This window comes from Phyllobates terribilis, unplaced genomic scaffold (assembly GCF_046119375.1).
Source record: "Phyllobates terribilis strain yellow unplaced genomic scaffold, ASM4611937v1 Scaffold_142__1_contigs__length_4687701, whole genome shotgun sequence".
Lineage (NCBI taxonomy): Eukaryota > Metazoa > Chordata > Amphibia > Anura > Dendrobatidae > Phyllobates > Phyllobates terribilis.
The window spans coordinates 1478564-1495524 of record NW_027362902.1 but is presented as its reverse complement, the minus strand read 5'-3'; the positions used below and the strand labels follow the sequence as shown (position 1 = coordinate 1495524).

General features: G+C 45.4%; 11 non-coding genes across 11 annotated transcripts; all 11 read right to left on the bottom strand.

Annotated features, from left to right (window-relative positions):
- Nucleotides 1-2628: 2628 nt before the first annotated feature.
- Nucleotides 2629-2819, bottom strand: LOC141206572 (U2 spliceosomal RNA). The gene has a single exon (XR_012277124.1). It is a non-coding gene; the product is annotated as a U2 spliceosomal RNA (small nuclear RNA).
- Nucleotides 2820-3934: 1115 nt separating this feature from the next.
- On the bottom strand, nt 3935-4125 carry LOC141206163 (U2 spliceosomal RNA). The gene has a single exon (XR_012276829.1). It is a non-coding gene; the product is annotated as a U2 spliceosomal RNA (small nuclear RNA).
- Nucleotides 4126-5240: 1115 nt separating this feature from the next.
- Nucleotides 5241-5431, bottom strand: LOC141206569 (U2 spliceosomal RNA). The gene has a single exon (XR_012277122.1). It is a non-coding gene; the product is annotated as a U2 spliceosomal RNA (small nuclear RNA).
- Nucleotides 5432-6546: 1115 nt separating this feature from the next.
- Nucleotides 6547-6737, bottom strand: LOC141206090 (U2 spliceosomal RNA). Its single transcript, XR_012276756.1, has one exon. It is a non-coding gene; the product is annotated as a U2 spliceosomal RNA (small nuclear RNA).
- Nucleotides 6738-7852: 1115 nt separating this feature from the next.
- LOC141206568 (U2 spliceosomal RNA) lies at nt 7853-8043 on the bottom strand. Its single transcript, XR_012277121.1, has one exon. It is a non-coding gene; the product is annotated as a U2 spliceosomal RNA (small nuclear RNA).
- Nucleotides 8044-9158: 1115 nt separating this feature from the next.
- LOC141206567 (U2 spliceosomal RNA) lies at nt 9159-9349 on the bottom strand. The gene has a single exon (XR_012277120.1). It is a non-coding gene; the product is annotated as a U2 spliceosomal RNA (small nuclear RNA).
- Nucleotides 9350-10464: 1115 nt separating this feature from the next.
- LOC141206566 (U2 spliceosomal RNA) lies at nt 10465-10655 on the bottom strand. The gene has a single exon (XR_012277119.1). It is a non-coding gene; the product is annotated as a U2 spliceosomal RNA (small nuclear RNA).
- Nucleotides 10656-11770: 1115 nt separating this feature from the next.
- On the bottom strand, nt 11771-11961 carry LOC141206065 (U2 spliceosomal RNA). Its single transcript, XR_012276731.1, has one exon. It is a non-coding gene; the product is annotated as a U2 spliceosomal RNA (small nuclear RNA).
- A 1115-nt stretch (nt 11962-13076) lies between these two features.
- Nucleotides 13077-13267, bottom strand: LOC141206565 (U2 spliceosomal RNA). The gene has a single exon (XR_012277118.1). It is a non-coding gene; the product is annotated as a U2 spliceosomal RNA (small nuclear RNA).
- Nucleotides 13268-14382: 1115 nt separating this feature from the next.
- Nucleotides 14383-14573, bottom strand: LOC141206564 (U2 spliceosomal RNA). The gene has a single exon (XR_012277117.1). It is a non-coding gene; the product is annotated as a U2 spliceosomal RNA (small nuclear RNA).
- Nucleotides 14574-15688: 1115 nt separating this feature from the next.
- Nucleotides 15689-15879, bottom strand: LOC141206563 (U2 spliceosomal RNA). Its single transcript, XR_012277116.1, has one exon. It is a non-coding gene; the product is annotated as a U2 spliceosomal RNA (small nuclear RNA).
- Nucleotides 15880-16961: the final 1082 nt, after the last annotated feature.

Sequence of the window (16961 nt, the reverse complement as noted above, 5' to 3'; positions counted from 1 at the left end):
CCTTACATTTAGGGACACTACATCCCAACCAGATTGGCAAGACATTAATTAATGAAAAGAAATACATGACTCAATGTTGATCACACCATACTCATCCATTATCATCAGACTGGGAAAGCACCCCAAAGGTGTTGATGCTCTCAGGGATGCCAAGGTAAGGAGCATCAGGGGAGAAGACATCCTGCGGGTAAATGCGGTCACTTGCAGGACTGTCGCACCCTCCGCTGGCAGGTGAGTACTCTCGTCTGGGTTTTTTATTGGCCAGTTCAGGAGTATCATCATCATCAAAAGACCTCCCAGAAGTAAAGTCTCCTTGGCCACCATCCCTGGCCACCTCTTCGTCTGTAGCACCCCAGGACAATGCAGGGGTTCGAGCTAGAGACACATCCATGTCACCCTCACCACATATTTCGGACTGATGAGGGAGGTCCACATCCAACTCGGAGATCTCCATACCTGGCCCAGCAGGGGCCGGAGGGTCCAACAGGTTCTGGGCCTCACCCACCAGATCTTCAACCTCAGGGGGCTCCGTCTCCTCATTGATCTCTGCAGTAGTCACCTGTGGGGTAACAGCAGGGACAGTAGGCTTACCTTTGGTCACTTCGGAGAAGGACCTAGGCTTGACTTTAGCCTTACAATCCCGAATCACATGTCCTTCCTCCCCGCAGGCATCACATACCACCGGGTTGGAACAATCCTTCGCCAGATGACCGTACTTGTTGCACTTTCTACAGTTTGGCAATTGCTTGCAGAAATCCTGGATATGCCCGAACATGTTGCATCTCCTGCAGAACAATGGCGCCTCGGGAAAAAACAGATATCCAGAGTCTCTTCCAATTGTAAAGTTCAGGGGAGGATAGTGAATACCTCCAGGACCATGAGGGTCTATCCCAAACCTCACAAAGTATTTATACTTCCCAGTCCACAGCCCTTCTCCATTTAAGATTTTATGGGAGAATTGCACAAAAATGCAGTGTCTTCTCAGGAATGCAGTGATATCATCCCGGGAGATAAAGGGGTTGTGCATGAATACTACCACCGGGATATCCCCCTTAGAGTAGAGTACAGTGAAGATAAGTCCATCCAGCTGAGGGTGCTCTGAAAGGACTTGAAGAGTTTTGAAAAGGTTTTGGCAAGCCGCCATAGAAGAAAGCACCAAGACGTACCTATGCTCCCTTCTGAACTCCTGCAAACAGATGATCTCCGACTTCTGGATCTTCAGGATTTCATAGAAAATGGCGTTGACCAGGTATGACAACGAGAAATGGTCCTTCTTCTCCTCAGAGACCTCGATACGGAAAGCATTCTTGACCCGGGGATCCCCGGTCCCAGCAAAGCGAAGCTTGACACCCATGGTCGCTTCAGGAATCGCCTTCTCGTTTCCTCCTCACTCTCCCCCTATAGCAGCATCCAGCTTAAGCCACCGAAGTGGCGATGCTGGAAGGCCGAGGGCTAGTACACAAGGAACCTCTTGTCCAAACACTAGGTCTGAGCCAAAAGGCCGAGAAGCGATAACCAGAATTGGTTTCAAACTACGGAGCCACCCAAGGATCCTAAAAAGTCCATTTGTGGAGATGAGCTCCTGGACTCCCGTTAAGAAGACATGTTGTCAACCTCTAGATCCCTTACATGCCTGCACTTTTCGGCTTGCTGCTGCTGCAATCCACGCGTTTTAGATCTGCATAACTCCACCTCTTTAAACACAGCACCTTCACCCCCTGCTGTTCCCACCCGCCTCAACACCGTTGGAAGGGAGGAGAACCAATTAAGGCGGGGGGTGGGGTGGAACGAGCAGCTGTCTACCCTTAGCAGGAGGGCTCCTGATTACATACCTCTCCTGCTGCTGCTGCTGCTGGCTGTCCAGCAGCAGACTGAAGGTGGCTGCTGCTGTGCACAGGTATATAAAGGCTCAGAGCCTATTATGACACGCGCAGCCAGCGTTCCATTGCCACATTCCATCTACTGCAGGCAGGATACCTGGCTGGCTGAATGTCGCTGAGAAGCTCACAGAGACCGCCATAAGCAACAGTTTAACAGAATGCCACAGACTAATCAACCAAACTTTTTGGGTTGGGTTCTCTTTTATAGTCTGCAGGCATTAAATGAAAGAAATCAGTGTTCCAGCAGAAGGAGACAACGTTTCAGAAAAGGCATTGTAGCAAACCAAAAAAGAAATTTTAAGCGCAGCAGAGTAACCAGCGCACATACCTGTTAGCTCAGGTGAGTTTAAAAGGCTGCTGTTGATAACAAGGGCATTTGCTAAATAGATGGTGTGTGTGCAACAATATACTGAAAGGTCAATTATATTGTGCAGCTTATCTCACCACCTGTAGTTATTTAGGTGAAAGCTCCAAAATGCTTGCCTAATATGTCTGTTTATCCAAAAGGAAGTAAAAAGGGAGAGCTAGAAAGATAGCATTGCATCACATTACATGGCAATGCAATGCACAGTTGCTGAAGTTGAACCAAAATGAGCTTGTAATCTGGCTTCTGCAACTTTGAACATGAAAAATCCAATGAGGAGAAGAAAAGCAAAGCAAAAGAGTCCATCCCCAAATCCGACAAACAAGCAAAATGAACAAAAAACATTGAATTCAATTCTTTCTGATTTTAGAAACTGCATTAAAGAAGGGGTGCACCGGTCCTGGAGATACTGCAATACCAGGTCAATGCGTGGAGTGGACAGAGCAAGCTCTTTTTCCATCTCCCTGTTCTAAAAATCCATTTAATATATGGTCCCCAGATAGGGGACGTATCAGATATTAAACTGATAAGAACAGATACTACACTTGATCTTAGCCAAAAGGCCGAGAAGCGATAACCAGAATTGGTTTCAAACTACGGAGCCACCCAAGGATCCTGAAAAGTCCATTTGTGGAGATGAGCTCCTGGACTCCCGTTAAGAAGACATGTTGTCAACCTCTAGATCCCTTACATGCCTGCACTTTTCGGCTTGCTGCTGCTGCAATCCACGCGTTTTAGATCTGCATAACTCCACCTCTTTAAACACAGCACCTTCACCCCCTGCTGTTCCCACCCGCCTCAACACCGTTGGAAGGGAGGAGAACCAATTAAGGCGGGGGGTGGGGTGGAACGAGCAGCTGTCTACCCTTAGCAGGAGGGCTCCTGATTACATACCTCTCCTGCTGCTGCTGCTGCTGGCTGTCCAGCAGCAGACTGAAGGTGGCTGCTGCTGTGCACAGGTATATAAAGGCTCAGAGCCTATTATGACACGCGCAGCCAGCGTTCCATTGCCACATTCCATCTACTGCAGGCAGGATACCTGGCTGGCTGAATGTCGCTGAGAAGCTCACAGAGACCGCCATATGCAACAGTTTAACAGAATGCCACAGACTAATCAACCAAACTTTTTGGGTTGGGTTCTCTTTTATAGTCTGCAGGCATTAAATGAAAGAAGTCAGTGTTCCAGCAGAAGGAGACAACGTTTCAGAAAAGGCATTGTAGCAAACCAAAAAAGAAATTTTAAGCGCAGCAGAGTAACCAGCGCACATACCTGTTAGCTCAGGTGAGTTTAAAAGGCTGCTGTTGATAACAAGGGCATTTGCTAAATAGATGGTGTGTGTGCAACAATATACTGAAAGGTCAATTATATTGTGCAGCTTATCTCACCACCTGTAGTTATTTAGGTGAAAGCTCCAAAATGCTTGCCTAATATGTCTGTTTATCCAAAAGGAAGTAAAAAGGGAGAGCTAGAAAGATAGCATTGCATCACATTACATGGCAATGCAATGCACAGTTGCTGAAGTTGAACCAAAATGAGCTTGTAATCTGGCTTCTGCAACTTTGAACATGAAAAATCCAATGAGGAGAAGAAAAGCAAAGCCAAAGAGTCCATCCCCAAATCCGACAAACAAGCAAAATGAACAAAAAACATTGAATTCAATTCTTTCTGATTTTAGAAACTGCATTAAAGAAGGGGTGCACCGGTCCTGGAGATACTGCAATACCAGGTCAATGCGTGGAGTGGACAGAGCAAGCTCTTTTTCCATCTCCCTGTTCTAAAAATCCATTTAATATATGGTCCCCAGATAGGGGACGTATCAGATATTAAACTGATAAGAACAGATACTACACTTGATCTTAGCCAAAAGGTCGAGAAGCGATAACCAGAATTGGTTTCAAACTACGGAGCCACCCAAGGATCCTAAAAAGTCCATTTGTGGAGATGAGCTCCTGGACTCCCGTTAAGAAGACATGTTGTCAACCTCTAGATCCCTTACATGCCTGCACTTTTCGGCTTGCTGCTGCTGCAATCCACGCGTTTTAGATCTGCATAACTCCACCTCTTTAAACACACCACCTTCACCCCCTGCTGTTCCCACCCGCCTCAACACCGTTGGAAGGGAGGAGAACCAATTAAGGCGGGGGGTGGGGTGGAACGAGCAGCTGTCTACCCTTAGCAGGAGGGCTCCTGATTACATACCTCTCCTGCTGCTGCTGCTGCTGGCTGTCCAGCAGCAGACTGAAGGTGGCTGCTGCTGTGCACAGGTATATAAAGGCTCAGAGCCTATTATGACACGCGCAGCCAGCGTTCCATTGCCACATTCCATCTACTGCAGGCAGGATACCTGGCTGGCTGAATGTCGCTGAGAAGCTCACAGAGACCGCCATAAGCAACAGTTTAACAGAATGCCACAGACTAATCAACCAAACTTTTTGGGTTGGGTTCTCTTTTATAGTCTGCAGGCATTAAATGAAAGAAGTCAGTGTTCCAGCAGAAGGAGACAACGTTTCAGAAAAGGCATTGTAGCAAACCAAAAAAGAAATTTTAAGCGCAGCAGAGTAACCAGCGCACATACCTGTTAGCTCAGGTGAGTTTAAAAGGCTGCTGTTGATAACAAGGGCATTTGCTAAATAGATGGTGTGTGTGCAACAATATACTGAAAGGTCAATTATATTGTGCAGCTTATCTCACCACCTGTAGTTATTTAGGTGAAAGCTCCAAAATGCTTGCCTAATATGTCTGTTTATCCAAAAGGAAGTAAAAAGGGAGAGCTAGAAAGATAGCATTGCATCACATTACATGGCAATGCAATGCACAGTTGCTGAAGTTGAACCAAAATGAGCTTGTAATCTGGCATCTGCAACTTTGAACATGAAAAATCCAATGAGGAGAAGAAAAGCAGAGCCAAAGAGTCCATCCCAAAATCCGACAAACAAGCAAAATGAACAAAAAACATTGAATTCAATTCTTTCTGATTTTAGAAACTGCATTAAAGAAGGGGTGCACCGGTCCTGGAGATACTGCAATACCAGGTCAATGCGTGGAGTGGACAGAGCAAGCTCTTTTTCCATCTCCCTGTTCTAAAAATCCATTTAATATATGGTCCCCAGATAGGGGACGTATCAGATATTAAACTGATAAGAACAGATACTACACTTGATCTTAGCCAAAAGGCCGAGAAGCGATAACCAGAATTGGTTTCAAACTACGGAGCCACCCAAGGATCCTAAAAAGTCCATTTGTGGAGATGAGCTCCTGGACTCCCTTTAAGAAGACATGTTGTCAACCTCTAGATCCCTTACATGCCTGCACTTTTCGGCTTGCTGCTGCTGCAATCCACGCGTTTTAGATCTGCATAACTCCACCTCTTTAAACACAGCACCTTCACCCCCTGCTGTTCCCACCCGCCTCAACACCGTTGGAAGGGAGGAGAACCAATTAAGGCGGGGGGTGGGGTGGAACGAGCAGCTGTCTACCCTTAGCAGGAGGGCTCCTGATTACATACCTCTCCTGCTGCTGCTGCTGCTGGCTGTCCAGCAGCAGACTGAAGGTGGCTGCTGCTGTGCACAGGTATATAAAGGCTCAGAGCCTATTATGACACGCGCAGCCAGCGTTCCATTGCCACATTCCATCTACTGCAGGCAGGATACCTGGCTGGCTGAATGTCGCTGAGAAGCTCACAGAGACCGCCATAAGCAACAGTTTAACAGAATGCCACAGACTAATCAACCAAACTTTTTGGGTTGGGTTCTCTTTTATAGTCTGCAGGCATTAAATGAAAGAAGTCAGTGTTCCAGCAGAAGGAGACAACGTTTCAGAAAAGGCATTGTAGCAAACCAAAAAAGAAATTTTAAGCGCAGCAGAGTAACCAGCGCACATACCTGTTAGCTCAGGTGAGTTTAAAAGGCTGCTGTTGATAACAAGGGCATTTGCTAAATAGATGGTGTGTGTGCAACAATATACTGAAAGGTCAATTATATTGTGCAGCTTATCTCACCACCTGTAGTTATTTAGGTGAAAGCTCCAAAATGCTTGCCTAATATGTCTGTTTATCTAAAAGGAAGTAAAAAGGGAGAGCTAGAAAGATAGCATTGCATCACATTACATGGCAATGCAATGCACAGTTGCTGAAGTTGAACCAAAATGAGCTTGTAATCTGGCTTCTGCAACTTTGAACATGAAAAATCCAATGAGGAGAAGAAAAGCAGAGCCAAAGAGTCCATCCCAAAATCCGACAAACAAGCAAAATGAACAAAAAACATTGAATTCAATTCTTTCTGATTTTAGAAACTGCATTAAAGAAGGGGTGCACCGGTCCTGGAGATACTGCAATACCAGGTCCATGCGTGGAGTGGACAGAGCAAGCTCTTTTTCCATCTCCCTGTTCTAAAAATCCATTTAATATATGGTCCCCAGATAGGGGACGTATCAGATATTAAACTGATAAGAACAGATACTACACTTGATCTTAGCCAAAAGGCCGAGAAGCGATAACCAGAATTGGTTTCAAACTACGGAGCCACCCAAGGATCCTAAAAAGTCCATTTGTGGAGATGAGCTCCTGGACTCCCGTTAAGAAGACATGTTGTCAACCTCTAGATCCCTTACATGCCTGCACTTTTCGGCTTGCTGCTGCTGCAATCCACGCGTTTTAGATCTGCATAACTCCACCTCTTTAAACACAGCACCTTCACCCCCTGCTGTTCCCACCCGCCTCAACACCGTTGGAAGGGAGGAGAACCAATTAAGGCGGGGGGTGGGGTGGAACGAGCAGCTGTCTACCCTTAGCAGGAGGGCTCCTGATTACATACCTCTCCTGCTGCTGCTGCTGCTGGCTGTCCAGCAGCAGACTGAAGGTGGCTGCTGCTGTGCACAGGTATATAAAGGCTCAGAGCCTATTATGACACGCGCAGCCAGCGTTCCATTGCCACATTCCATCTACTGCAGGCAGGATACCTGGCTGGCTGAATGTCGCTGAGAAGCTCACAGAGACCGCCATAAGCAACAGTTTAACAGAATGCCACAGACTAATCAACCAAACTTTTTGGGTTGGGTTCTCTTTTATAGTCTGCAGGCATTAAATGAAAGAAGTCAGTGTTCCAGCAGAAGGAGACAACGTTTCAGAAAAGGCATTGTAGCAAACCAAAAAAGAAATTTTAAGCGCAGCAGAGTAACCAGCGCACATACCTGTTAGCTCAGGTGAGTTTAAAAGGCTGCTGTTGATAACAAGGGCATTTGCTAAATAGATGGTGTGTGTGCAACAATATACTGAAAGGTCAATTATATTGTGCAGCTTATCTCACCACCTGTAGTTATTTAGGTGAAAGCTCCAAAATGCTTGCCTAATATGTCTGTTTATCCAAAAGGAAGTAAAAAGGGAGAGCTAGAAAGATAGCATTGCATCACATTACATGGCAATGCAATGCACAGTTGCTGAAGTTGAACCAAAATGAGCTTGTAATCTGGCTTCTGCAACTTTGAACATGAAAAATCCAATGAGGAGAAGAAAAGCAGAGCCAAAGAGTCCATCCCAAAATCCGACAAACAAGCAAAATGAACAAAAAACATTGAATTCAATTCTTTCTGATTTTAGAAACTGCATTAAAGAAGGGGTGCACCGGTCCTGGAGATACTGCAATACCAGGTCAATGCGTGGAGTGGACAGAGCAAGCTCTTTTTCCATCTCCCTGTTCTAAAAATCCATTTAATATATGGTCCCCAGATAGGGGACGTATCAGATATTAAACTGATAAGAACAGATACTACACTTGATCTTAGCCAAAAGGCCGAGAAGCGATAACCAGAATTGGTTTCAAACTACGGAGCCACCCAAGGATCCTAAAAAGTCCATTTGTGGAGATGAGCTCCTGGACTCCCGTTAAGAAGACATGTTGTCAACCTCTAGATCCCTTACATGCCTGCACTTTTCGGCTTGCTGCTGCTGCAATCCACGCGTTTTAGATCTGCATAACTCCACCTCTTTAAACACAGCACCTTCACCCCCTGCTGTTCCCACCCGCCTCAACACCGTTGGAAGGGAGGAGAACCAATTAAGGCGGGGGGTGGGGTGGAACGAGCAGCTGTCTACCCTTAGCAGGAGGGCTCCTGATTACATACCTCTCCTGCTGCTGCTGCTGCTGGCTGTCCAGCAGCAGACTGAAGGTGGCTGCTGCTGTGCACAGGTATATAAAGGCTCAGAGCCTATTATGACACGCGCAGCCAGCGTTCCATTGCCACATTCCATCTACTGCAGGCAGGATACCTGGCTGGCTGAATGTCGCTGAGAAGCTCACAGAGACCGCCATAAGCAACAGTTTAACAGAATGCCACAGACTAATCAACCAAACTTTTTGGGTTGGGTTCTCTTTTATAGTCTGCAGGCATTAAATGAAAGAAGTCAGTGTTCCAGCAGAAGGAGACAACGTTTCAGAAAAGGCATTGTAGCAAACCAAAAAAGAAATTTTAAGCGCAGCAGAGTAACCAGCGCACATACCTGTTAGCTCAGGTGAGTTTAAAAGGCTGCTGTTGATAACAAGGGCATTTGCTAAATAGATGGTGTGTGTGCAACAATATACTGAAAGGTCAATTATATTGTGCAGCTTATCTCACCCCCTGTAGTTATTTAGGTGAAAGCTCCAAAATGCTTGCCTAATATGTCTGTTTATCCAAAAGGAAGTAAAAAGGGAGAGCTAGAAAGATAGCATTGCATCACATTACATGGCAATGCAATGCACAGTTGCTGAAGTTGAACCAAAATGAGCTTGTAATCTGGCTTCTGCAACTTTGAACATGAAAAATCCAATGAGGAGAAGAAAAGCAGAGCCAAAGAGTCCATCCCAAAATCCGACAAACAAGCAAAATGAACAAAAAACATTGAATTCAATTCTTTCTGATTTTAGAAACTGCATTAAAGAAGGGGTGCACCGGTCCTGGAGATACTGCAATACCAGGTCAATGCGTGGAGTGGACAGAGCAAGCTCTTTTTCCATCTCCCTGTTCTAAAAATCCATTTAATATATGGTCCCCAGATAGGGGACGTATCAGATATTAAACTGATAAGAACAGATACTACACTTGATCTTAGCCAAAAGGCCGAGAAGCGATAACCAGAATTGGTTTCAAACTACGGAGCCACCCAAGGATCCTAAAAAGTCCATTTGTGGAGATGAGCTCCTGGACTCCCGTTAAGAAGACATGTTGTCAACCTCTAGATCCCTTACATGCCTGCACTTTTCGGCTTGCTGCTGCTGCAATCCACGCGTTTTAGATCTGCATAACTCCACCTCTTTAAACACAGCACCTTCACCCCCTGCTGTTCCCACCCGCCTCAACACCGTTGGAAGGGAGGAGAACCAATTAAGGCGGGGGGTGGGGTGGAACGAGCAGCTGTCTACCCTTAGCAGGAGGGCTCCTGATTACATACCTCTCCTGCTGCTGCTGCTGCTGGCTGTCCAGCAGCAGACTGAAGGTGGCTGCTGCTGTGCACAGGTATATAAAGGCTCAGAGCCTATTATGACACGCGCAGCCAGCGTTCCATTGCCACATTCCATCTACTGCAGGCAGGATACCTGGCTGGCTGAATGTCGCTGAGAAGCTCACAGAGACCGCCATAAGCAACAGTTTAACAGAATGCCACAGACTAATCAACCAAACTTTTTGGGTTGGGTTCTCTTTTATAGTCTGCAGGCATTAAATGAAAGAAGTCAGTGTTCCAGCAGAAGGAGACAACGTTTCAGAAAAGGCATTGTAGCAAACCAAAAAAGAAATTTTAAGCGCAGCAGAGTAACCAGCGCACATACCTGTTAGCTCAGGTGAGTTTAAAAGGCTGCTGTTGATAACAAGGGCATTTGCTAAATAGATGGTGTGTGTGCAACAATATACTGAAAGGTCAATTATATTGTGCAGCTTATCTCACCACCTGTAGTTATTTAGGTGAAAGCTCCAAAATGCTTGCCTAATATGTCTGTTTATCCAAAAGGAAGTAAAAAGGGAGAGCTAGAAAGATAGCATTGCATCACATTACATGGCAATGCAATGCACAGTTGCTGAAGTTGAACCAAAATGAGCTTGTAATCTGGCTTCTGCAACTTTGAACATGAAAAATCCAATGAGGAGAAGAAAAGCAGAGCCAAAGAGTCCATCCCAAAATCCGACAAACAAGCAAAATGAACAAAAAACATTGAATTCAATTCTTTCTGATTTTAGAAACTGCATTAAAGAAGGGGTGCACCGGTCCTGGAGATACTGCAATACCAGGTCAATGCGTGGAGTGGACAGAGCAAGCTCTTTTTCCATCTCCCTGTTCTAAAAATCCATTTAATATATGGTCCCCAGATAGGGGACGTATCAGATATTAAACTGATAAGAACAGATACTACACTTGATCTTAGCCAAAAGGCCGAGAAGCGATAACCAGAATTGGTTTCAAACTACGGAGCCACCCAAGGATCCTAAAAAGTCCATTTGTGGAGATGAGCTCCTGGACTCCCGTTAAGAAGACATGTTGTCAACCTCTAGATCCCTTACATGCCTGCACTTTTCGGCTTGCTGCTGCTGCAATCCACGCGTTTTAGATCTGCATAACTCCACCTCTTTAAACACAGCACCTTCACCCCCTGCTGTTCCCACCCGTCTCAACACCGTTGGAAGGGAGGAGAACCAATTAAGGCGGGGTGTGGGGTGGAACGAGCAGCTGTCTACCCTTAGCAGGAGGGCTCCTGATTACATACCTCTCCTGCTGCTGCTGCTGCTGGCTGTCCAGCAGCAGACTGAAGGTGGCTGCTGCTGTGCACAGGTATATAAAGGCTCAGAGCCTATTATGACACGCGCAGCCAGCGTTCCATTGCCACATTCCATCTACTGCAGGCAGGATACCTGGCTGGCTGAATGTCGCTGAGAAGCTCACAGAGACCGCCATAAGCAACAGTTTAACAGAATGCCACAGACTAATCAACCAAACTTTTTGGGTTGGGTTCTCTTTTATAGTCTGCAGGCATTAAATGAAAGAAGTCAGTGTTCCAGCAGAAGGAGACAACGTTTCAGAAAAGGCATTGTAGCAAACCAAAAAAGAAATTTTAAGCGCAGCAGAGTAACCAGCGCACATACCTGTTAGCTCAGGTGAGTTTAAAAGGCTGCTGTTGATAACAAGGGCATTTGCTAAATAGATGGTGTGTGTGCAACAATATACTGAAAGGTCAATTATATTGTGCAGCTTATCTCACCACCTGTAGTTATTTAGGTGAAAGCTCCAAAATGCTTGCCTAATATGTCTGTTTATCCAAAAGGAAGTAAAAAGGGAGAGCTAGAAAGATAGCATTGCATCACATTACATGGCAATGCAATGCACAGTTGCTGAAGTTGAACCAAAATGAGCTTGTAATCTGGCTTCTGCAACTTTGAACATGAAAAATCCAATGAGGAGAAGAAAAGCAGAGCCAAAGAGTCCATCCCAAAATCCGACAAACAAGCAAAATGAACAAAAAACATTGAATTCAATTCTTTCTGATTTTAGAAACTGCATTAAAGAAGGGGTGCACCGGTCCTGGAGATACTGCAATACCAGGTCAATGCGTGGAGTGGACAGAGCAAGCTCTTTTTCTATCTCCCTGTTCTAAAAATCCATTTAATATATGGTCCCCAGATAGGGGACGTATCAGATATTAAACTGATAAGAACAGATACTACACTTGATCTTAGCCAAAAGGCCGAGAAGCGATAACCAGAATTGGTTTCAAACTACGGAGCCACCCAAGGATCCTAAAAAGTCCATTTGTGGAGATGAGCTCCTGGACTCCCGTTAAGAAGACATGTTGTCAACCTCTAGATCCCTTACATGCCTGCACTTTTCGGCTTGCTGCTGCTGCAATCCACGAGTTTTAGATCTGCATAACTCCACCTCTTTAAACACAGCACCTTCACCCCCTGCTGTTCCCACCCGCCTCAACACCGTTGGAAGGGAGGAGAACCAATTAAGGCGGGGGGTGGGGTGGAACGAGCAGCTGTCTACCCTTAGCAGGAGGGCTCCTGATTACATACCTCTCCTGCTGCTGCTGCTGCTGGCTGTCCAGCAGCAGACTGAAGGTGGCTGCTGCTGTGCACAGGTATATAAAGGCTCAGAGCCTATTATGACACGCGCAGCCAGCGTTCCATTGCCACATTCCATCTACTGCAGGCAGGAAACCTGGCTGGCTGAATGTCGCTGAGAAGCTCACAGAGACCGCCATAAGCAACAGTTTAACAGAATGCCACAGACTAATCAACCAAACTTTTTGGGTTGGGTTCTCTTTTATAGTCTGCAGGCATTAAATGAAAGAAGTCAGTGTTCCAGCAGAAGGAGACAACGTTTCAGAAAAGGCATTGTAGCAAACCAAAAAAGAAATTTTAAGCGCAGCAGAGTAACCAGCGCACATACCTGTTAGCTCAGGTGAGTTTAAAAGGCTGCTGTTGATAACAAGGGCATTTGCTAAATAGATGGTGTGTGTGCAACAATATACTGAAAGGTCAATTATATTGTGCAGCTTATCTCACCACCTGTAGTTATTTAGGTGAAAGCTCCAAAATGCTTGCCTAATATGTCTGTTTATCCAAAAGGAAGTAAAAAGGGAGAGCTAGAAAGATAGCATTGCATCACATTACATGGCAATGCAATGCACAGTTGCTGAAGTTGAACCAAAATGAGCTTGTAATCTGGCTTCTGCAACTTTGAACATGAAAAATCCAATGAGGAGAAGAAAAGCAGAGCCAAAGAGTCCATCCCAAAATCCGACAAACAAGCAAAATGAACAAAAAACATTGAATTCAATTCTTTCTGATTTTAGAAACTGCATTAAAGAAGGGGTGCACCGGTCCTGGAGATACTGCAATACCAGGTCAATGCGTGGAGTGGACAGAGCAAGCTCTTTTTCCATCTCCCTGTTCTAAAAATCCATTTAATATATGGTCCCCAGATAGGGGACGTATCAGATATTAAACTGATAAGAACAGATACTACACTTGATCTTAGCCAAAAGGCCGAGAAGCGATAACCAGAATTGGTTTCAAACTACGGAGCCACCCAAGGATCCTAAAAAGTCCATTTGTGGAGATGAGCTCCTGGACTCCCGTTAAGAAGACATGTTGTCAACCTCTAGATCCCTTACATGCCTGCACTTTTCGGCTTGCTGCTGCTGCAATCCACGCGTTTTAGATCTGCATAACTCCACCTCTTTAAACACAGCACCTTCACCCCCTGCTGTTCCCACCCGCCTCAACACCGTTGGAAGGGAGGAGAACCGATTAAGGCGGGGGGTGGGGTGGAACGAGCAGCTGTCTACCCTTAGCAGGAGGGCTCCTGATTACATACCTCTCCTGCTGCTGCTGCTGCTGGCTGTCCAGCAGCAGACTGAAGGTGGCTGCTGCTGTGCACAGGTATATAAAGGCTCAGAGCCTATTATGACACGCGCAGCCAGCGTTCCATTGCTACATTCCATCTACTGCAGGCAGGATACCTGGCTGGCTGAATGTCGCTGAGAAGCTCACAGAGACCGCCATAAGCAACAGTTTAACAGAATGCCACAGACTAATCAACCAAACTTTTTGGGTTGGGTTCTCTTTTATAGTCTGCAGGCATTAAATGAAAGAAGTCAGTGTTCCAGCAGAAGGAGACAACGTTTCAGAAAAGGCATTGTAGCAAACCAAAAAAGAAATTTTAAGCGCAGCAGAGTAACCAGCGCACATACCTGTTAGCTCAGGTGAGTTTAAAAGGCTGCTGTTGATAACAAGGGCATTTGCTAAATAGATGGTGTGTGTGCAACAATATACTGAAAGGTCAATTATATTGTGCAGCTTATCTCACCACCTGTAGTTATTTAGGTGAAAGCTCCAAAATGCTTGCCTAATATGTCTGTTTATCCAAAAGGAAGTAAAAAGGGAGAGCTAGAAAGATAGCATTGCATCACATTACATGGCAATGCAATGCACAGTTGCTGAAGTTGAACCAAAATGAGCTTGTAATCTGGCTTCTGCAACTTTGAACATGAAAAATCCAATGAGGAGAAGAAAAGCAGAGCCAAAGAGTCCATCCCAAAATCCGACAAACAAGCAAAATGAACAAAAAACATTGAATTCAATTCTTTCTGATTTTAGAAACTGCATTAAAGAAGGGGTGCACCGGTCCTGGAGATACTGCAATACCAGGTCAATGCGTGGAGTGGACAGAGCAAGCTCTTTTTCCATCTCCCTGTTCTAAAAATCCATTTAATATATGGTCCCCAGATAGGGGACGTATCAGATATTAAACTGATAAGAACAGATACTACACTTGATCTTAGCCAAAAGGCCGAGAAGCGATAACCAGAATTGGTTTCAAACTACGGAGCCACCCAAGGATCCTAAAAAGTCCATTTGTGGAGATGAGCTCCTGGACTCCCGTTAAGAAGACATGTTGTCAACCTCTAGATCCCTTACATGCCTGCACTTTTCGGCTTGCTGCTGCTGCAATCCACGCGTTTTAGATCTGCATAACTCCACCTCTTTAAACACAGCACCTTCACCCCCTGCTGTTCCCACCCGCCTCAACACCGTTGGAAGGGAGGAGAACCAATTAAGGCGGGGGGTGGGGTGGAACGAGCAGCTGTCTACCCTTAGCAGGAGGGCTCCTGATTACATACCTCTCCTGCTGCTGCTGCTGCTGGCTGTCCAGCAGCAGACTGAAGGTGGCTGCTGCTGTGCACAGGTATATAAAGGCTCAGAGCCTATTATGACACGCGCAGCCAGCGTTCCATTGCCACATTCCATCTACTGCAGGCAGGATACCTGGCTGGCTGAATGTCGCTGAGAAGCTCACAGAGACCGCCATAAGCAACAGTTTAACAGAATGCCACAGACTAATCAACCAAACTTTTTGGGTTGGGTTCTCTTTTATAGTCTGCAGGCATTAAATGAAAGAAGTCAGTGTTCCAGCAGAAGGAGACAACGTTTCAGAAAAGGCATTGTAGCAAACCAAAAAAGAAATTTTAAGCGCAGCAGAGTAACCAGCGCACATACCTGTTAGCTCAGGTGAGTTTAAAAGGCTGCTGTTGATAACAAGGGCATTTGCTAAATAGATGGTGTGTGTGCAACAATATACTGAAAGGTCAATTATATTGTGCAGCTTATCTCACCACCTGTAGTTATTTAGGTGAAAGCTCCAAAATGCTTGCCTAATATGTCTGTTTATCCAAAAGGAAGTATAAAGGGAGAGCTAGAAAGATAGCATTGCATCACATTACATGGCAATGCAATGCACAGTTGCTGAAGTTGAACCAAAATGAGCTTGTAATCTGGCTTCTGCAACTTTGAACATGAAAAATCCAATGAGGAGAAGAAAAGCAGAGCCAAAGAGTCCATCCCAAAATCCGACAAACAAGCAAAATGAACAAAAAACATTGAATTCAATTCTTTCTGATTTTAGAAACTGCATTAAAGAAGGGGTGCACCGGTCCTGGAGATACTGCAATACCAGGTCAATGCGTGGAGTGGACAGAGCAAGCTCTTTTTCCATCTCCCTGTTCTAAAAATCCATTTAATATATGGTCCCCAGATAGGGGACGTATCAGATATTAAACTGATAAGAACAGATACTACACTTGATCTTAGCCAAAAGGCCGAGAAGCGATAACCAGAATTGGTTTCAAACTACGGAGCCACCCAAGGATCCTAAAAAGTCCATTTGTGGAGATGAGCTCCTGGACTCCCGTTAAGAAGACATGTTGTCAACCTCTAGATCCCTTACATGCCTGCACTTTTCGGCTTGCTGCTGCTGCAATCCACGCGTTTTAGATCTGCATAACTCCACCTCTTTAAACACAGCACCTTCACCCCCTGCTGTTCCCACCCGCCTCAACACCGTTGGAAGGGAGGAGAACCGATTAAGGCGGGGGGTGGGGTGGAACGAGCAGCTGTCTACCCTTAGCAGGAGGGCTCCTGATTACATACCTCTCCTGCTGCTGCTGCTGCTGGCTGTCCAGCAGCAGACTGAAGGTGGCTGCTGCTGTGCACAGGTATATAAAGGCTCAGAGCCTATTATGACACGCGCAGCCAGCGTTCCATTGCCACATTCCATCTACTGCAGGCAGGATACCTGGCTGGCTGAATGTCGCTGAGAAGCTCACAGAGACCGCCATAAGCAACAGTTTAACAGAATGCCACAGACTAATCAACCAAACTTTTTGGGTTGGGTTCTCTTTTATAGTCTGCAGGCATTAAATGAAAGAAGTCAGTGTTCCAGCAGAAGGAGACAACGTTTCAGAAAAGGCATTGTAGCAAACCAAAAAAGAAATTTTAAGCGCAGCAGAGTAACCAGCGCACATACCTGTTAGCTCAGGTGAGTTTAAAAGGCTGCTGTTGATAACAAGGGCATTTGCTAAATAGATGGTGTGTGTGCAACAATATACTGAAAGGTCAATTATATTGTGCAGCTTATCTCACCACCTGTAGTTATTTAGGTGAAAGCTCCAAAATGCTTGCCTAATATGTCTGTTTATCCAAAAGGAAGTAAAAAGGGAGAGCTAGAAAGATAGCATTGCATCACATTACATGGCAATGCAATGCACAGTTGCTGAAGTTGAACCAAAATGAGCTTGTAATCTGGCTTCTGCAACTTTGAACATGAAAAATCCAATGAGGAGAAGAAAAGCAGAGCCAAAGAGTCCATCCCAAAATCCGACAAACAAGCAAAATGAACAAAAAACATTGAATT